Here is a 21,632-nt window from a genome sequence, read left to right as displayed (position 1 = left end):
TTTTGTCAGCAGCACCAATGAATACAGCTGCTACACTGTATGAAATAATTGTATTATATGACAGATAAAACAAGGAGTATGCATCATATTATAAATAATTTAATTTTACAAAGGAATTTTACATCTTAATCTGTTTGACCATCACTTTCACTTAGGCCCTGAAATAGAATTATGTTATTGTATTCTTTGCTATAATCTAATTTTTTCACCCATAAGGAAATGTCAGGTCACATTTATAGCAATCTAGGGGCCACTAAGCCAGATTGGAAGGTCATTCTGTTTGAGCATTGTAAATGAACCTATCCAGCAAAGTTTTGGTTAAGGACAACCAAGGACTCATTATATAGTTAATTTACCCAAATGCCAGTAAAAGCAATGCCACAGTTGTTGCTCTCTGCCCAGTGAAATATGAAGTGGTATCCAGAATCCAAGAATTAATCCTTTATTATGAAGCCTGGGAAGAAATTATATTAAAAAAAAATCTGTAGAAGATCATTATGTTACAATGCAAATAACAGTAAGCAAAATAAACTTGTGCTAAAATTTACAGCTAAAGCTGTATTTCAGTATTATGAAAAATAAGGATTTATTTTTGTTTTCTAAATGTACTAAAGTCTTTATTCTAAGAGGCTTGACTAACTTTCATAGCCTACTTAGACTGCTACATTGTCATGATTAAGTTCTGTCAAGAGACTATTTTTGTGGTAAACTGTGACTCCCTTTTATACATATGATTGTGCATTTGTTATACACACCATCATGGAACATGACTGCAGTCTTCAAAGCAATTTCCACCTCACTTATCTAGTGTTGATGCTAGAAATCAGGAGAAATAAAGATGCAGCTGTGGGTGGTGCCTAAATCACTAATTAATCTGTGGTCCTCCATAGGGAGAAAGAAAGGAATTAAATATCATTACAAATTTGTAAAGGGCCAGCCAGCATATTCTAGTTATATAGGGTAGCTTTCGTGCTCTGGGTATTGTTTTACACTGCTATTTGTCTATTTTGTAACACTGCAATATGGTTTCAATAAGCTCATCTTTAAGATGAGATTTCCCAAGTTGCTGCAAAACCAGCAAGATGTGCTAATCCACATATTTTAAGCAACACACTGGTAAGCTCAGTCAAAGCATTTCAGTTCTCTCCTGATAGTAACTATTTTTCCCATCCTCTCCCATCTTCTTTCCTGATTTATATGATTTATATGGTATGCATATTATACATGGCAGGAGAGGAGACAATTCTCCTTGAAAATTGAGCTGGTATAAAGCATTGGAGTTACAGACTGTGATAGGAACACTGGAGAGAAGATCTGTAAGCAAGAGGAAGGATTTTTTTCTTTCTGCATCATCACAGCTTATTTTGAACCATAAATAAAAATAACATAATTGAACTGAGATAATTTGAGCAATTGCAGTGGTCTTCCTCCGGTCAAAGAGCTATACGACTGGTTCTGATACCATGGAATTTTACATGGGACACACAAAAAAGCTCATATTTAGAGCTAAAAAGTCCTTTTAGCTTTCGTGTCATTCAGAAAGGGAACAAAGTTTATTCTGATAAACTGAGACTCATGATGTCAGGAATGTAGAGAATACACAGGAGAAAAAGATCTTTCCATAGAAAAATCTTCTCTGTTTACCACTCAGTAGAAATTCCTGCATTCTGCACTGGAAATCCTAAAAGTCCCTGAGCAGTTAAATGCAATGTATTTGATTTTCTCAACAACACAGTGCTATGAAACTCCTGGAAGAAATTGAATCATATGTCATAGTTGGTAATGTTTAGTGAGCTTTTGCCTCACCAGTTTGATTTCTTGATTGTCTTGAAGGCTGCTTTCCTGCTCCATTTCTCTGGAGAGTTGTAATGAGACACTTGCTAGTGTTGATAACACCATAGATTGCAAAAGCAATCTCTTTGCCAAGCTAAGAACAAATCTTTGGCATGGTTTTCCTTTGTGCTGTTTTCAGTGCTGGGCATGTTGGTCACAGGTCTGGCACCAACCTTCTCTTGCGTAACTTCAGGGACATCCATAGCTCTGTTAGAACTTTTATTATTACTGAAGTGGCTTCATGTGTGAAGCAAGGATTTGCAGTACTCCATGGTCCAAAGATTCTCCTTTGGGGTCACACATAGGTTTTAATTTTCACTAGAAAAGGGAGGGTTTTTTCCTTTAGTGCACCCTCTAATGTATCAAAGTGTTGATTTCTGCCAAGAAATTGTGTAAAACCTAAAGTAGAGCCTGGGAACTTGAGCATGATGAAATACAGGCAGACTGACTTCTCCCCTTAAATCAGAGATGGGTTTGGCTAAAGGAGAGATTTTTTAGATCAATTAAAATGAGCTTGTTTTTCCAATCCATGATGCATAATGCTTACAAATAAGGTAACTTTATGAAGTCCAAGAATGGAAAAGTGCATGCAGCCACACGGAAGACTTACATTATCTTCCTACTGCCAATATAAGGTGTCTTCCTGGGACTGTGGAGGGTAAATGATGCCATGTGGTATGAATCTGCAACTGAAATAATACTCAATTTTCCAGCCTCATGTTGTGTTTCATTGATATTGTTGGAAACAATGTTGGAACTCCTGTTTACCAGTGGTGGAAGTGCCATTGTTTAAAAGAAACTCATCAAAAAGGAGAGGGGTGTGGTAATTAATTGTTACCTGCACATCTCTGGGTAGAAAGCCACCTGCTGCAAAGTGATGTTATCCTCCCTCTAGTGACATCTAAGGACACTATAGGCTCCAGCATGGCCAAACATTCAAGAATCCTTCATACTTCAAGGAACAGAGGGAATCTGAAGTATTTGCCTGAGGCAGAGCTATCATGGAGGCAGAGAAATTGCTCTGTTAGTGTAATTGCTCCCAAATATTGTGGGTAATATGTGGGTTTGTGTTGTTTCCAGGGGTTTTGGTTTTTTTTATGAAATACTGCATTTAAGAACAAAATGGAGAGAGCAGTTAATTGTGCATTTAATGATTGTACAAAGAATAAAATATGGCCGGTGGCTAATTACGTCCCTAATTACTACACTGCTTCTGTAATGATTCTACAGTTGAAACAAAAGTCCTCATGCATTTAATGCATTTTATGCTCAAGCAGGTATTATGAGTCACCAGTCCAAAGAGCAGCCTAAGAACTCTGCAGGTGTACAGAAGCCTTTCGTAACAAGCTGTAAAAGTAGTTAATTTGTGGCAATTTCTGGAAGGTGGCAGGTAACATATGTGACCCGTTATTTAGCAGAATAAATTGTCTCTTGGATCCAGTGCCTTTGCAGTTTTGTCAGCCAGCTGCACTCCAAATGGTCTGTGCCTCCAAGCTTTTTTCCCTTTAAATGCAATCATATTATGCACTCCTTGCCCATAGCTTTTCCACCTTAAATCAGTCTGCAGCATTTGACACTTGCATACTAAAAATAAAATGAGTTGAGTCCCAAGTTAACATCTGTTTATTAAAGATGATCTTTCATGTATAGAATTACCAGGACATTTGGCCTGATTTACTATACTAACATTTCCATTTTCGCCCTGGGTAGGGAGCTCTGCTAATAATGCTGCACCCTATGGTGAAATAGTACCTAATCAGTATTTATGAATAGGGTTTTGAAAGTCACTAAAGAGCAGAGCTTTCACGGTGGACTGGGGAAGAGGTTTTACCTTCTTAAAACAGCAATATTGCTGAGCTTTGGGGATCTGTATGACATTTTAGAATTGAAGAGCTTTCATTTTTAAATTGCATTAAAATGTGTAATGTAATTCTGTCATTAGTTTAACTGGAATGTATGTCTTTTGGCCATTAATGCTACTGTTAAACCTTGTAATTATTATGCAAATGACTGCTGCTCTTAAAAAAATGCCGAACAGTGACTACAGCAGCTTCAAATTCTGTCAAATGAGAAAATAGTCCCCTTATTTTTTTCTTTTTTCTTTTTTTTTCTTTTGAACTCAAATATTGTTTGGGGAAGATTGCATTTTGGGAAGAAAAAATAATTTTTTGGAATTGAAATAAGACCTGTGGGCTATCTCTATACAGTAACAGTATGCTTATTGCATAATGTATTTGGTTTTCCTAATCTGAAATGAGTTCTTTAAAATGTCCAGGTTCTAAGACTGGCTCTTTTCAGAAAGAAAAGGGCCTCAGGGGAAAGTTAAAGTTATGCAAGGCAGCTTGATGCACAGATTCTTTTGTTACTGGTGACTTATCTATCTGCATAAACTGGACTCATCTAGAAATTACTAGGATCACATTGGATGATACTTCCTGTTCCCTCAATGTTGAGGGCAGATTGCTATTCCCTTTTGTTTACACAGCTACTGTATATATACTTAGAAGTTTTAATACTGCTTTTCCTTCATCTAGTCACCTAAGCAAGTCTGTTTTTAAATCTTCCCCAAGCTTCTATCTTCTAGACTTGTATACTTTCTCTCCTCAGGATGTTCTCCAGTGATTCGATGCCCAAAATCTGATATAGGAATTCAAGTCTTCCAAATATATTTCCTCATAGCTGAGGAAAGTGTAAAAGTCTGTTATTTCCATTAAAAGCTATATTCCAGTTCATGTGAACCGCATTGAGTACTGGGGTTTTTCATTATATCAAATATTTTTTAATTGCTGTTACATTGGTGGTGTAGCATAACTTGTAGATTCTTTTCCACAAACATTTGTCTAGAGTCTTTTTTTCCCATCTCTATTGTGTATCAGGTAAGCCTTGTTTAAGTGTGAAAACCCATGTTTATCCTATTTTAAAATGCAACCTGTGTTGTTTTCTTTTGGTTTTTTATTTGGTATTTAAAAGATGATTCTGTTTTTCATTCTTAAGAAAGTCTTTGTGAATTTTAGTGAGAAATACTTATCTTAATGACAAAATTAGAAGATATGCAGCTGATCAGCAAAGGTCTACATCAAATCAAGTCATGGTGCCAATGACTGTGTCTCCCTTCTGCAGGAGCTGCTGTTCATATTTGAACTTTCAGGATCTCATTATGTTGAGCAATAGACCTGCACACACAGATGAGTATGGGCCATAAAAACAGTCTTGTTGAGCTAAAAGCACAAACCTGGAGAATGTGTACCATAATGAAAAATTGAGAAATATATATAATTCATATTTGGATAGGAAGCAAGACACATTTCAGTAGAAGAATGTAAAATTCAGTTTAAGCTAAGGAATTAGACCCACAGATTCCTCTGCAAGTTTATGAAGTTCAATAAGAGTAAAAAGCAGTGATTTCTAGATCTTCCAAAATCATTATAAATAAATTATATTGGAAGAGCTTTTCAAACATGACCTCTAAAGGTAATTCTCATATAAGAAATTCTGCTTCTTTTCCAGGCTAAGACATAATTCAGAAAAATAATATAAAGGTCATAAGAACAATGCTCTTTTCTAGAAAAGGTCACTGGATACAGAGGGAATAACACAGGATTGGAATGAATTTCCTCATTTCTTCTGCTGTGCATCTGAAGATTTTATTTGTTGTTTGCTCAAGGTTTTGATTCATTTTGTTTTTTCTTTGTAGAACACATATGGAGAAAAGTGTTCTTTCTCCTTCAACCCCCTCTCTCTCATACGTATGAAAATATATACACATACATATAAACAGAGCAAATCTTCACCATCTTGTTCCCCCACTTTTAAAAAAAAGTTATCGATGGTTTGCCAACATAGTTTTATGAACTTAATGTCATTGAAACTCTGTCAGTTGGAGTACTTCTGCAAATTTCTTTCGAAATTATAGGTAGCAGCTTGGCAAATAGGATGGGTAGTCTATTACAAATTAGTTGCCAGAATAGTCTAGAGCAGGTGGGAATGCATGTGCACACACTAAGGTGGTGTGTGCCTTATAGCATTCAACAGGCTTCTCTTCACAACACCTTTTCAAAGCAAGAGACTGCTTTTATCTCCGTTTCACATGCAGAAGATAAAAAAAAGCTTTATAGCGTGCCTGAGTGACAAAGCAGCCCAGGTCAAAGCAGGGAATGGGATCCAGCCCCCCAGGGGCTAAGCTCTAACCTGCAGTCACGTTGCAGCAGTAGCACAGCAGGACTCTCACCGGATTAATTTGTCAGCTGAGCAAGTTGTTGCATCAGGATCCATCTTATAAGGACATTTTAAATCTGGGCTCTTAATTTAAATTTGCAGAATGGTGCTTGATTGAGACAAATGACACAATTGGTCAGGAGATTCTGCCATATTGAATAAAGTACCAGAGAGACTAGTTTTTGAACACAGCAGCAGTCTGAGGCTTCAAAATCTTTTATTTCTGCCACTGATTAACTAGGTGCAGATGAGAAAATCTTTTTACTTTCCACTGCATCAGTTCCAATACCTGTTTCCTGCATTTGCACAGAATCACTGAATGACTTGCACTGGAAGGGGCTTTAGCAATCATCTACTTCTCACTTCCCTACCATGAGCCGGGACACCCTCCGCTGAAACAGGTTGCTCAAAGCCCCATCCAACCTGGGCTTGAACATTTCCAGGGATGGGGCATCTTCTCTGGACAACATGTTCCAGTGCCTCACCACCACTCACAAAGAAGAATTTCTTCCTTATATCTCATCTAAACATATTTTTTTTCAGTTTAAACCATTGTCCCTTGTCCTGTCCCCACATGCCCTTATCAAATGTCCCTCTCCACCACTCTTGCAACCCACTTTAGGTACCAAAAGCTAAAAGTCTGTCTCCAGCTTTTTTGCAGCCTTCTTTAGGTACTGGAAGGTCCTATGTAGTGCCTCTGGAGCTTTTCTCCAAGCTGAACCACCCAAATTTCTCAGCCTGTCTTCATGGGAGAGGTGTCACCTCCTTTGTGAAGCTGCTCATGAAAGAGCTAGATTCTACTGTCAGCAGTGGAGGTATGTTTATATAGATGTGAATTGCATGAAAAGTGTTCAGATTCCTTCATTGTCACTTTTACAATCATATTCCTTAGCATTTCTATTCATCTCAGTGTCTGTTTTCTCATGTTACAAATGCTGGTCCTTGCGTCTCCTGAAAAATACATAACAAATGATGCCTTTTAATTTGTCTTCCTAGGATGGGATTGATCTAATCTGTTTTGCAAAGAAAAGATTTCTTCACCACAATTCTTGGTTGAACAAGAGCAGATTGCATGGCAGAAAAGCCTATACTAATAAATATTTTTCTGTAGAATAGAAGCTAATGTGAATGAGTGTTGTCTGTGATAACCATAACTCTCATTTACATGCTGCTAATTTGTGAGGGCCACCTTACTGAGAGCTGACATTGATGCCATTAGAAACTTCCATCAGACTTTTTACCAGTTTCAACATTCTGCAATGTGCTTCAACATTAAAAAGATCATATTTAAAATTTAACAAGTTTTTAATGTTCAAATGTTTTTCTGAATAGTTGTCCAACCATGATAAGAAAATAAAGGGAGATTTTTTTGTCTCCTAAAAGTCTCTGACATGGAGTGCTAAACTGCTTAAACCATCTGTATTACACGTAATCAGAACTAATGTGCATCCCTCAGAAAGATGTTACAAGGGGAAATGTTGGGAAAATAATTTTTATTCAAATGAGTGATACTTGATTTGAGTTATTGTGGAAGAGGAAAATTAGAGTGAAAACACACCTTTTGTGGACCTTTGTTTAAAGTTACAAATATCTTACCTTCAAAAGTACATAGAAATGTGCAGTGTCATTATGTTTATGAGAAATATTGAACCCTACTTAAGGTACTGTCTTTGAAGGCTACTCTTTGAAGGGTACTTTTGTATCTTTCATGGGCTGAAATATAGCTTTTAAATACACTGAAATAAATAAAAGGGATCCCTTTGACATTTCATATGCTAAAGCACTGCAGACAGAAAATTATAAACCTCAAGGACCCTCCAGAACATATCCTTTACTTGTCTTCTGACTGCACAGGGATAGTCAGCTTTCATTTTTTCTCCTTCCCTTTGAACTGAGGGAACTCTGTTGCCTCCTAGCCTGTAAGCAGATAGCTTGTCCCAGATGGCAGAGTTATGTGTCAGCTCTCCAGAGGTTTTACATTCACAAAGCGGGATTTTATCGTGTTCACTGCAGTCCTTAGGAATAAAGTGGAGACTATAGCAGAAGAGCTGCCATGCACTGCAAGGGCCTGAGCATTGCTCTGGGGGACCTGCAGTACACAATGTCTTCAAACCAGACCACGTAACGCTCAGAGAGAAAGTTGGCATGGAGAAAATAAGGGAATCAAAAATAAAAAAAAGGTTCACATTAAAACATGTGAATTAAAGCTTTCAAGAGTCTTTTAATGTGTTTACATAACAATTTACATTGGCCAAGGAAAATCTGATGCTGGAAACAAAGAGAATGAGACTGAGAAAAAAGCAAAATAGAAAAAAATTGTAATTAAACGTAGCAGATTTTCACAGCTGGTACTAATCAGATCCCAGCCTAGGTCCCATAAATATTCTCAAAGGATTTTCAGTAACTGATATATACAAAAACTAAAAAAAATCCAGGAACCCCTATGTTCATATAGTCTGTTTGGTGTGTTTGTGTGCCTGTTTTTTCTATACATGATCTAAATGGCTGGAAATACAAACTCATGTGAGTGTAGTAGCTGCCCTCAAAATATATTTGCAAAAGCTTTTCTGATGGTCATGAAAACGTGTGTCAGCACTGATCTTGGCAGAGGTTACGTTTCACTATAGGAAATTGCAGTGATGCAAAAAGTGACTTACATCTGTTTTATATGTGTATGTAGAAAAGGCTGTGCACTGAATTCTGCTCTTACTGTGCATTTTCACTCAGGCTTGTGATATATTTGTGTTTTAGAACACCTGAGAATATGGGATAAAATTGCTTCACAGAATATGTGCTTTGAAAACTTAACTCCTTCCTCCCCATCCCCTGTTCTCAACTATGTCAAGTATTCCTGGGTTTTTTCTTCTCACATAAATAGTTTTCTCTCAGGGAGCTCTCAGTTTATTAAAGGATTTGCTACTTCTCACATCAGCACCAACCTTCTTCTGGCTTTGGTGAAAACCTGTACTTTTCTTTCCTTTAAATGAATGCTTTATGAGTTCTTTAGAATATCTACTTTTAGAAATATGCATATCTCACTTTCACAAATAATTGGTCATTTTCTCAATGTCAAAGAACAAACTTCTTAACTTAGTATTAATTAGTACTCTCTACTCTGCTCAGATGAGACTCTGCTTGGAGTATTTCATTCAGTTCTGAGGGCCCCAGTATGGAGTACATGGACCTGTTAGAACAGTCCAGAGGAGGGCCATAAAGATGGTCAGAAGGCTGGAGCACCTCTCCTGTGAAGACAGACTAACACAGTTGGGGCTATTCAGCCTGGAGAACAGAAGGCTCCAAGGAGACCTCGCTGTTGCCTCTCCAGTATTATAAGAAAACTGGAGAGGAAATTTTGTCAAGGGCATGTAATCATAACACATGTAGTGGTGATAGATTTAAACTAAAATAGAACAGGGTTAGATTAGATTTAACAAGAGAATCCTGTCCTGTGATAGTGGTGAGGCACTGAACAGATTGCCTCACCATTATCACAGGAAACTGTGGATGCTCCATCCCTGGATGTGCACAAGACCAGGTGACAGGGCTCTGAGCATCCTGGTCTAATGGAAGGTATCCCTGCCCTTGGAAGGGTGATGGGAATGAGATGATCTTTAAGGTCTCTTCCAACCCAAACCATTGTATATTTCCTTTTAGAATTTTTAATGGGAAAGAATGCACCTTTGCTAAAGTTGATTTTTTTTTCACACAATAACCTGAAGAGGTCATCCAAACCAATGTCAAAACAAGTTTAAGTGTTATGGTTCAATGACAGCATAACACAAAATTCTGGGAGATTGTGGAATTTATTTTAAAAAGGTAACATGAATATAAAGAAAGTGATCAAAAAAAGAAAGACAAGCATTTTGTTTTCACCAGTTCACACATTAGATTTCACTATGTATTTCACTGTGACTCTAGTCAAGCTTTTTTTAGTTGTGAGAGAGAAGACTATCAGAAAATCAGAGTTGGGCTGGCTGAGGCTTTGTTCCTGATGTCAGCTATGTAGCTGAAAACAGGGATTATAGCTGGGTTTTGGAAGCTATTCACAAGAGGTGGCTTGAAAGAGCCTGGGGGAGTACACCAAACACTCCTTATTTGCATTTTAGTCTCCTGGCTCCTAGCATGAAAGAAAGAGTGAAGATTACATGAAAAGCAGTTGTTTGTCACATTTCATCTATATGACAACTAGGAATGGCAGAATTGAGACTCTGGAGAGCTAAGGCCAATTTCTGCACACTAAATTCAAGTACTTGATCTGCTCTGAAAAATATTAAGCCTTTCTAAAGTTTTCCTACTTTTATCCTAGATCAAGCACCTATGGTCTAGTCTTACTGACATTGTTGGCTGGTTTGTATTGATAGTATTCCACATATTTAAGATCTAATTTTCTCAGTTCCTTTTTTTTTACTGTCACTTCTGTGCACGCTTATCAGCTTTTGCCCCTCAGTGACATTGGTAGCATCTTGACTGCAAATTCTACAGAAGACATCTTCCTTCATTGTGCCCATACTGCTTCTGAACCTTTCAAACAACATCTCAGTAACTTTTCCTAATTCTTACTGGAGACCTTGAAAAATATTAGATTCTTTCCCTCCTGTAATAATGGTCAACACATGATTTTCCAGAGCAGGGTTTTCCCCAAACTCTCTAGATGACTGAAAATATGGTTAGAAACTTGAGAAGATCACCAAATTAAGATGAAAATACAGTGGAGTTTAAGCTAAACCTTGGTAATTTTGTGGAATGTACTGGCTGATAGAGATGCTTGTAAAGAGTTGGAAACGGGATGTTTTGATACTGGATGTTCCTTATAGTTATACATCTCCCCAGAAATCTCACCACAAAGACTAAATCTTGTTGTAAGCCTGAATTTATGTGAAAGCATAGTGTAACATTTTTAGTGTTTTCATGTGCTGGTTTTTAACCACAGAATGACAGCCTCCCTCTATTAGCATTTAACGCATTTTCCTCTGCTGTATTGAAAGTTCTCAGAGTGAGAACTTGGTATGGTGTTTATCTCTTGCTAAGACTGCATTCTGCCATCCTTTGCATTTTATAGTACCTTTTATGTAATTCTGGTCACTTCCGTGACAAACTTGCCTCTTAAAATTGCCCACAGAGATACCTGTTATAGCAGGGTTTGGGCAACTCTGTTTCCTTAGCAATATATGGTGATTTAAGTTTCCTGCTGTGTCTTTTCTGACATTAGGTTGAGTGCGACTAACATTTAAACAAATTATAGGCTTCTGCTTAGTCCTCTTTTTCTTCCCATTGTTTATACATAGCATTACAAGGAAATACTTTGAGTGATGTCAGATACTGTTCTGAAGAGCTTTGTACATAAAGTGAAATCCTTATCTCCTAGAACTTGCTTAGCTTATTGTCTTCTAGCATGTTCCCAATTTTTTCAGCCCAGATTTTCTGCTGTCTTCTTCCAAAAGACCAAACATAGTGCAAAAATAAGAATCATGTTTCTTAATAATAGCTATTATATATATAACACTAATATTTTCAATTTTTTACTTAGAGGGATTGTTTCTGATGACCTTTGTGACAATTATGTATTTATTCCATTGCAAACTTAATCTTTCTTTCTGCTTTTGCAAATTTCATGTAGGCAAAATTTTGTCTTTAGAGGAGATTGTTAAGTGTAAAGATTTAAAATTCAAGTAATATTCTTGGTATCTGGACTTCTTAGAATGCACCCGAGACTCATTATCAATCTGTGTATAATTTTCATTAATATGAATGGCAAGCACATCATTTACTATTTTTTCTGTCCTGGTTAATTGCACCAGGGAATAAAGTATTTTGAGTAGGGGAAGGAAGATATTGGTCCCTATTCAGCAACAAAGTTTACTCCCTTGTTTTTTGTTTTTTTTTTTGTAAGTAACTGACTTACAAAATATAAAATAAAAAATGTGAAAACTGACAATATTTTTTCTGTCTCTGGCAGCACAAAGATATTGCTGAAGAGGTTTATATTGTGTAATTTTGGTATGCAAGTGCCCAGAGAATTTCCTTCTAAAAGCAAAAAAAAAAAAGAGTTATTTTAAAAATAATTTTCATTTATGAAAAAAAACAGGAGAGCAATATTTTGATCAGTTGTAGCACAGGTATACGACTCAACAGTGTTTAACTCTTGAAATTGAAAACTTGCTTACTAAATTATTTCAAGACCTTGAACAGATTCCATAAAACACAGTGCTAGTAGCTATTACCGACTATGTATGGTGTGTTGTAATTCTGTTTTAATACTGCTATTAATATTCACGAAGGTGAGCTGTGTTGAGTGTTCTTGATAATATATGTATTAGATATTACAATACCCAGTATGAACAGACCAAAAGGAAGTAATTATTATAAAGCGCCTGCACTCAACTTGTCATTTGCATTGCCTTTAAGTTATAATATTGAAAATAGAATTCGTCTTACCACATTTGAAGGGCTGTGATGCTATCTGAAAAAATGTCAGCGACAGAGTAAGAAGCATGCAGGAATTGATTCACAGACTTCATAACAGGTTCTGTATCTGCATTTTTTAATGTATATGGGTACTTATGGGAAATAACAGTATCTTGTTCTGTTTCTGTACTTTAGTACTAATGCCTAATTGTTTTGTGTTTTTTTAATTCCCCCTTGAAAGCCAATGCCAATGTCAGCTTAAAAACGAGACAGTTTAATTGTATTCAGGATTCTTTCCAGAGATGTTCACATGGAAACATTGCTGCTGGGTCCTGGAAGCCATCGACTCTGAAAGGAGTAAAATCTTTATATACTTGGTCAGGTTAAAGTCTGTCTGGTATCCACATATTGACCCTACCATAGTGAAGGAGACTTCTTCAGTTATTGCAGAGACAGAAGTGGAATAGGTAAGAGATAGGAGGGAGACAGCCAATATTCAAGGCTACTGAAACCTGCAATTAGAAATTGGATTCCATCCCTATCCCAAAGATATAAACCAAACTAATTTTTTGAATACCTGACAGGATTCCCAAAATTTTATTTGCAGGAGTGTTGAATATTTGCAGTTAAAATAGAAAACAATGCAAACGACATTTTGAATGTGTTGAGTGCTATATACTATTGAATTCTCTAAAAATCCCAAACTTTTGATATTTTGACTTGGGCAGTCAGAGTTTGTGGGTACCTTTGACTTTTCCTGCTAGACTTCAATACTAAATTTTAGATATTCTTCTGTTCTCACAAGAATGAAACATGAATATGGGATTCTTACATGAAGTAACAGAAATCACATTGTGTGTATGCAATATTAGGTAGTTGGATAGTGTTTTAATACTGAACCCTAAGTAAAACATGGGCAAAACAACAAGGAGAAAAAAAATACTCAACCTATGTATGTAAATTCATACCAACATTTCAGTGAATCAAATAATTCTATGAAAAATAAAAAAAAAGATGTAATCTTCAACAAAAAATATCTGTGTTGAAATTGAAATGTGTATGTTCACTTGTGTGAATCAAGGTTGTACAGGCAATTTGAATTCTAGATTTTAGTATTTTTGGTGTGTTTGAAACTGCAAACTTGTAATTATTTTATTGATGTTGAATATGAATTTCGTAGTGTTGTCTGTGGGACTGGCTTGTGAATAGAACAGTTCTCTCTGCAAAGGTAATAAGATACCCTGCTGAAGGTTCATCTATAACAACAGTTGCTATTTCTTCACTTTTCTTCAAGAAATTAAGTGAAATTAAGTTAAATTAAGTATCTTCAAGAGAAGTAATGGAGATTTTCTTGTATATTGACAGTGCTGGTAATAAGAAGCTGGGTGACTGCAGCTGGCTAAATTAATCTGATATCAAAAGTGTTTTTACCCCACCTAAATCAGAAAGTATCATGTTCAGAGAAGGATTCAGCCCTTCACTGAGAGACATTTTTGTTTCTCTATGTCTTCTTTTCTCTCCTAGGAACCACAATTATTGTTTCCATTAAATTTCTGTGGAATCATCCCTGTAATCTGCATGAGGGTGTGCTGGAGCAGACCACGCCATGCAATAACCTTCTCTGCCAGCAAAGGAACAAGGAGGGACTGTAGGATTGAACCCAAGGCTGATATGACACATATTGCTTCCTAAGGTTTATAAGCTGCAAGCAATGTTTAAAGTATGTGAATTTCACATTCCTTTTGATATTGCTAATGTCTGTCTTAGTGCTTGGTAAATCAATAATTTGATTTACTTTGGTAATAATAAATCTATACTTGAAGCAACCTTAATCTTGGCTCTGTGTGTTTGCATGGGATATAGTCTATAGTTGTGGAATTATTCATTAAACATTTCCTTCTTTTTGTGGTAGAATGAAGATTCATATCTGCATTACATAAGATAGTTTTGGGGAATATTTTATACGCTAACTCTTTCTTTTAACCACAATACAGATTACAGTAACAAAAACCCTCTCTAAAAATTGCTGTAAAATGAAAAAAAATATTATATTTCACTCATCATGCAGGAGATGGTCTTTAATTTAGTCCTTAACTCACCCGGTTGTGCATGAATATTCTAAGACTTTATACATTAGTAATATGTAAGATAACACTATCATCTAAAAGCTTTGCAGTACCATGGGTATAGCAGCACGAGATGAGCTATTCTTATCCTTACCTTTGTCTTTCGGGTAGCCAAATGGGCAGTTCAACAGAGATTTTTCTTTTTCTTCTGTTGTTGAAAAAAAATTGGCAATAGCAGCATGTGTTCAATGTACCATGTTGTTTTCACTCCTTTTACATCCATGCTTCCGGATGAATCATGACCCTTGGCCCGCTGTATTGAAGAACATCATGTTGTGTTATGTGCAGAAAAACACACATTTTCATTTCCAGGAAAAGTCACAATAATAACCTGTGTTAAGTCAGATTGTAATAACTCATTCATTGATCTTATGGAAGTTTGAAAGCCCTGGATGAAACCCCAAGGTGAAGGTATCTGAAACAATGGTGTTTAGGGGAAAGTTGAAATCATTATTGTTTGGTTTTTTTTTTAATGATACTTCAATCAAATAGAGAGAACGGTTAGATTTGTGATTTGTGAGACCTTTTTTTTCTTTTTGTAATGGTCAGAGATAATACTGAAGAAAGAAGTCTTAAAAAGTTACAGACCTCAAGTATAATTTATGTGCAATGAAGTGCAATGAAGTGCAATGAGTGCAATGAAGCCATACATCTAGCTTTTTAAGTAATTATTTGTTTTACGTTATTCTCACCTCTTTGCCACGGCTGCCTTTTCCATTCCAGTGCAGCTACTACTCTGGAGTACAAAATCATAATGAATCTCTGTATCGTACAGAGTTTGGAAGACTTATTCATTTTTCCTGCAAAAGTTAAATAAAGTACAGAACTTTCAGCCCATCAATCCTTTAGGAAGCTGTCCAAGGTGACATTTCATTAGCGCATTTTGTCAGTGGATAAATTGTACAGCATGCTCTGAAGAAAAGGTGGAAAACATCCAGTCCTTTTTCATTAGATCCATCCAAAGCTGAACCACTGGAGATTACACACAAAAAGCACATAAGACAGAAAAAAACGCTATTCTGTCTATAAACTGCATTAATCATTCATTTCCTTCTGAGTGCTTTGAGTCACTGCCCTTTCTCTGGTTAGGCCCAAAACTGGCAATTTAATTTTGAGCTGCATGACAGATACATTTCAAGGAAAATCACAGACATAATGACTCCTGCCAAGCTTGATAAAGTCCTCATTCGTCAATTAAGGAGCCTCCAATAAGGCAAGATGGATAGAGAAAATGGGACCAACAACATGATAATATGAGCAGAGTTGGGGTTGCCAGGATTCACTCCCCTCCCCCCACAGGCATGAACAAGCACATATTCCCCAAAACAAACACACACACACATGCAGACCCCCTCACATATGTTCCTCTTGTTGATTCTGGGAATAGAAGTAATAAGGCGGCTTTGATTCACTGGTATGGACTAATTACCTAAGGGACTGGGATTACTTTGCTGCTACACTGATGGTAAGTGTCAAAGAGCTGACCAAAGATAATAAATACCTGGGGAATTACCTATGTACTGCAGTGTCAAGACAATTTTTTTTTTAGTAAATTTTTACAGGCTGTGCTGAAAATCAGTGTTCTAATAAAAGTGAGCTGTGTAAAGAAATAGCAGTGCAGCAAAATCTAATGAATTGCTGGAAAATGTGCTACGTGAACAAGTGAAGCTCTGACAATATAGAGGAGGCACACTGCGATAGTTTAAAGACCAATTCAAATTAGTGATAAGCCAATTGGAGGGGCACTGTCAGATTAAAACCATGGGTCCAATACAGTGTTAAGTCAGTGGATGTATTAGATATTGAAGAGTCATTTTGCAGTTAAAAGCTTGGCTAAATACAAAGACATCACTGCTGAGGGCTTCCTAATCAGACATGACTAACCACCTTTATTTTCAGATGCAGCCTAGGATAAGAAAGCCTAGAATAGCCTAGGATAAGAAACCATACCCTTGTGCACCTTTTGCATAAAGGAGTCCTTAAAGAATTTTTTTTAAAGATTTCACACCAAATTTTTCTATTAGGTGGTGAGAGTACAAGTATTTCTGGAAGCTCTACACCTGTTTAAAGCATCAAAAATTACTGATTTTACTTGGCACCTTTGATGATACCAGTAGGAACCAATTCATAAACTTTGCTTTACTGGTTCCTGCTCCTCTTTTGACTTTGCTCCTTTTCTACATTTCTAGTATTACAACCTATCCATCTCTACCACTTCCCACCACTAAGAATGGTTTCTTTTGTTCCCTAAGAGGAACAACTGGATATTCAGAGGTAAGACATACTTTTCTTTCCAGATGTATTTTTCTTTCAGTCTTATTTTTCTTTCCAGATCATTTCTAGTAAAACATTCTTGTTTAGGCTAATTGAAAGAGAAGTGGTTAGATGCTACTGGCCCACAAAGAAAAATCATGAAATTCTGCCATTTCTGCTAGATTCAGAACAGATGACTTCTTGGACACCTGGTGCCCTGACTTTTTGATGCACTTGATTCCACCTCCAGTGAAGGTTTTTTTCTGACATTTGAAGTAAACAAAGCCATAACTCCTCATATTCTTGTCTTCTGTCAGTGTTTAGAGTTCCACCAGATGAGCAACATTATAAACTGGAGTAGACTTATAACTTCAAGATTCAAATGAAGAGTGGGAGAGCACAGAAGTGGTGGAAAATCATCTATATCCTCTCTTCTTCCATTTTTTAGCTTAAGAAACACAGCATTAGATAATGTCCTCATGTCAACAACCTCCTCCTTAAATTTTGGCATTTATAAGCACTCAAGTATTTCTTTGCAGAGAAATTTTCACTTTGGAGCAAACTTGATCTTTATTTTCTCAAATATTTTACATACTATCCTAAATACCCAATATTAAGAAGTGCTTTCTACCAGCAGAATTTACTCTCTCAGTTTCATTTGATGATGACACAATTTTTTGACATCACAGTCTATTGATTTGTCACTTGTGCTTTTACAAATATACATGAAAATTAATTCCAAAAATTATCTATGAAGGCATCAATTTAGTTTTTATATACTCATTAGTTAGCTGGCATGTTTTAAAAGTTGCACCTGAAAGTGAAAATACTGATCATGCTGCAAAGGGCTTCGACTGACAGAACATTTTGTAGACCTGTGAGTGAAGACAGCAGATACCTAACAGTAGAATGAAATGGATTTCATTGAAAGATTACATATTTTCTCAGATTTTAATCTTTTTTATAGTCGTATATGTGCTGATTTTTTACTAAAATATTGCCTATTCTTTCTTGTTTTATTTACAGATGATGTTTTAAAACTCTTGGAACACTAAGAATACCTTGGCTTTCATGATGCAGTCATTGGGAAAATGACCTCATTTTTTTATAAATGTCCAGCTGCGCTCTTATGAAATGCATTATATCTGAAAGACACTCCCACTCAAAAAAAATGAGAAAGAAGCAGCTCGTGTAAATAAGACCTTTGCTGGTATAAGGAAAACCAGTGATGTTTAAGGAGTGAAATTCTCTATCAAGCAGCATCTTATAGATGATTCTTCTTTTAGAGACCCAAGATGGTATTTTGGATGGCTTTATGAAGTTGGGTTGAAAAAATAATTCTGTCATGTTCAAATTTTAGCCTAGGAAATCTCTGGCTGTGTTAGAAGTGCTTTCTGGGAAACATGAACACAGAAAATATTCCATTAAATTCCCCCACACAACTGGAAGGTATACGAGCATTGTCGCTCTTATTTTGTCCATATTTTCCATGTTTTTGCATACAAGAAGGCACACACAGCCTCCTTGCAGCCACTGAACAGTCTCTGGCTGCTTTTCATCTGCTGTACCTTCCCAGTGGGTCAGGAGACTGCACAGGGATGAGAGAGCATAGTTCTTGCTGTGCCACTCAGGTGGCAAAGAGGGTAAGGTATCCCTCAACCAGGAATGAAACATTTTGGTGTGCTTCACCTCTGTAGAAAAAAAAATGTCCTCTGCAGACTATTCAGACGTTTGAAAGTCTAAATTAGACCACAGGTGATATTGAGGAAAAAACAAGAGTTACTGAAAACTCAAGGTAGCTCCTTCCCACAGGCCTAATTTAGAGCATTTGAAAGTACAGTGGAACCCACTGAAAAAATAAACCTTTAGTCTCCTTAGGAATTATCCTACAGAACGTGAACAAGATGATAAGTACCTGTGTGAAATCCAAAACCAGAAACAGAAATGTTGTTTATGTGGGTATGAATACATCATTTGAGATAATACTGTACTTACCACTGTTTAATGAAAATGAACTGGTTTAGATAAGGGTCTTGAGGAACTTGTTTACTTTGCTAATACCTAAATAATTTTCATGAAATAATTACATTTAATTGTAGTTTCAAGGAAGGTAAAACCCTTCAAAATAGTTTTAACAGCATTTATCATTCAATAGGTGGAGCCACTAAATGGCACAATGCTTCTCCAAAAATAAAAATAATGTCCCTTTTGCAAGTATTGTTCACAATGCCCTTATTTTTCACCCTTCATAAAATTATATTTGGATCATACATATTGTATTAAAACCATGGTAATTATACAAATATTAATATAAAATTATGGACAAAATGTTTTATTTCAAGGTAATATTTGTTGGTGTGTTTATGAAAAGTTTACTGCAATTATAAATACAAATAAACTATACTATAGATTTATCTCAGTATCTCTATTACAACCCAAATTTTCTTAATGCAATTATATCTTTTTTTCTTCCTAATTAATATTTCAGTGTTATTTTCTAACTACTCAGATTTTCGACCCAAGGCTGTTAGCATTTTTTTACAACTGTCAATTGGGTTTCTTATCAGATTTGAGAAAATGTTCAAACCATTTCACTACATTTTTCACTTTCAATTTTTTTCAAAAGAAATATTGCACTTTTACTAGTACTTGATTAAAGACTTTTTTTATTCCCAATGAGTTTTAATATTTATTGGAAAATTTGGGCTTCTGAAAATTAATTACTGGTCACAAGAGATTTGAATATGCTCACAGAAGTGAATAATAATTAAAAAAATAACTACCAAAACCTTGACTTTTTGCATCTAAAAGGTGTGAATATGGAGAATTCTGATTTCCTTCTCCTACTGAGACCAGTGATGACATCAGTGAATATTCCAGTAGTTCTGATTTTGATCCTTGCTGAAGCACACAGCTTCTAAACAGTGAGAAAGTATATAAGAAGTAACCCTTGTTGAATTTACTTGGTTTATTTTTTTCCTAGTTGGTTTGATGACCTGTAGTTGATATGTTCCATTTAGGTGAGGATGAAAGCTCATGAAAGCCTAACAGCAGGTCTCAAGTAACATGCAGAAAAAGTTGAATTAACTATTTTTCCAATAATAGCTCTAAAATCTTTTCATGAGGGCTAGATAAGGTGAAACTTTTAATTTAGAAAGTTTAAATATTCAGCATACTTCAGGTAGCTTCTTCGTGTCTGGAAATAAAACGTTTCTTACAACTATAAGCTTAGCTGTTTGTCTTACAACATTTTACAATACAACCCAATTAGCTGTGCTACAGTTGGTAAGTGAAAACTTTACCTTCATTATGTTTATATTACAATTCCAATAGTCTGCTAGAGAACAGAGATTTGGGTTTATACTATGATCAAAGGTGTTAATGTACCACCTGTTCTGTGCCATAATACTTACTCTGTTTAATGAAATAAAGGTTGAGGTGGGAATTCAAAAAGATCATATTGTGTACCACAGATTATATAAGACATCTAAACCATGTACTCTGCTTCTCCTTTGCTTTGTGCTTTTAGCTTCCATTTAGATCTTTCATCTATCTATAAGCTAATGGTAATGATATATTGAAACATAGGTTTGGAGCACAAAATTCTGTTGTCTCAGTGTTTTTACTTTGCTGAAGGCTAGTATACAAGACAACCCTGACAAATCTTAACATTCTTGTTTGGTTTCTAAGTTCTCCCATATTTTGAGCCTTGTAAGGTTAGGATGCCTAAGTCAGTGGTCTTGACTGATAATTCCATGACTAACATTGGTGCTTTAAGACATAAGACGAACCCCAAAATGCACAGGGTAACTGAGAAAATATGCCCTACATGAAAGTAAATGACATCTTTCTTTCCTCTCTAGGACAGTCAGGCTTGACATTTGCAATAATACACAAGTTGCAAACAATTAGTTACTAAAAATTAATTTCTCCATTAAAATGCTTTGTGATTAATAGGAAGAAACCCTTGCATACAGTGCTATAAATGTTACAGCTAACACTAAACCCTTCTAATTATGGGTTAGACTAACTAAACATGATACAATTTATGTGCAAATCAGACTAATGTGATTTTTTTTTTTAATTCCATCTTTGGCATGGAACTAAATAAGGAATCTCTAAAGGAGTACAAATGAACAAGTTGGTGAAAATAATATACTACTCTTCCAAGTATCCTGATACTAAATAATTTCAGGCGATCTGCTTCCTTTGATTCAGAAAATGAAGAAATTAAAACAAAATCTAGCTGTCTGCAACTATTTACTATTGAGTTACTTAACAATGATGTTCATTTGCAACTTCATTTAAATTCCTTAAGATAACTTTAAAAAATTATTTTTAATTCCCCCCCCCCCCCCCCCTTTTCTGTTATTGCAGTAGATGATTCAGTCCTGTTGCTTTAAATGAACAGGTATGTGATTATAATTCAGAAAGATTTAAGAAAACTTTGACCACTTTATTTTGGTCTTGTCTATAACAACTGCAAGCAGAAATGTTTCTGCTAGTATTTCAATGGTAGCAGTATTTTAGTTACTATAACCTTTACATTTTAAAGGAAATAAGAATTTAGAAGACAATTTTTTTCAGATTCTAGTGACTCAGATTTCTACATGCCTTCACAATGTGGTCCTGTGTGTTGAAGTCCATTTCTGGAATGCATGAAACAAGTTATTGATGGTTTAAATTATTTTCAGTTCTCATCTGCTCTTCGAATTGAAATTCTGTTTAGCATTCTGTTTTTATAAGCAGTAGGTAATGAAGGCTAGGTAGATCACTGCTTCAGAGGATCCTTGAAAACAT

The 21,632-nt window shown here is 35.8% G+C and overlaps 1 long non-coding RNA gene across 1 annotated transcript in view; it reads left to right on the top strand.

The window, feature by feature from the left end:
- Window positions 1-14,214, top strand: part of LOC138103776 (uncharacterized) — a 46,385-nt gene extending 32,171 nt beyond the window's left edge. The window contains exons 2-3 of the long non-coding RNA XR_011147847.1: window positions 6,699-6,863; window positions 13,978-14,214. This is a non-coding gene — a long non-coding RNA (uncharacterized lncRNA). The remainder of the gene's footprint in view (window positions 1-6,698; window positions 6,864-13,977) is intronic.
- Window positions 14,215-21,632: the final 7,418 nt, after the last annotated feature.

Source organism: Aphelocoma coerulescens, assembly GCF_041296385.1.
Source record: "Aphelocoma coerulescens isolate FSJ_1873_10779 chromosome Z unlocalized genomic scaffold, UR_Acoe_1.0 ChrZ, whole genome shotgun sequence".
Classification (NCBI taxonomy): Eukaryota; Metazoa; Chordata; class Aves; order Passeriformes; family Corvidae; genus Aphelocoma; species Aphelocoma coerulescens.
The sequence above is the reverse complement of the archived record's forward strand: the minus strand, read 5'-3'. Positions and strand labels throughout refer to the sequence as shown.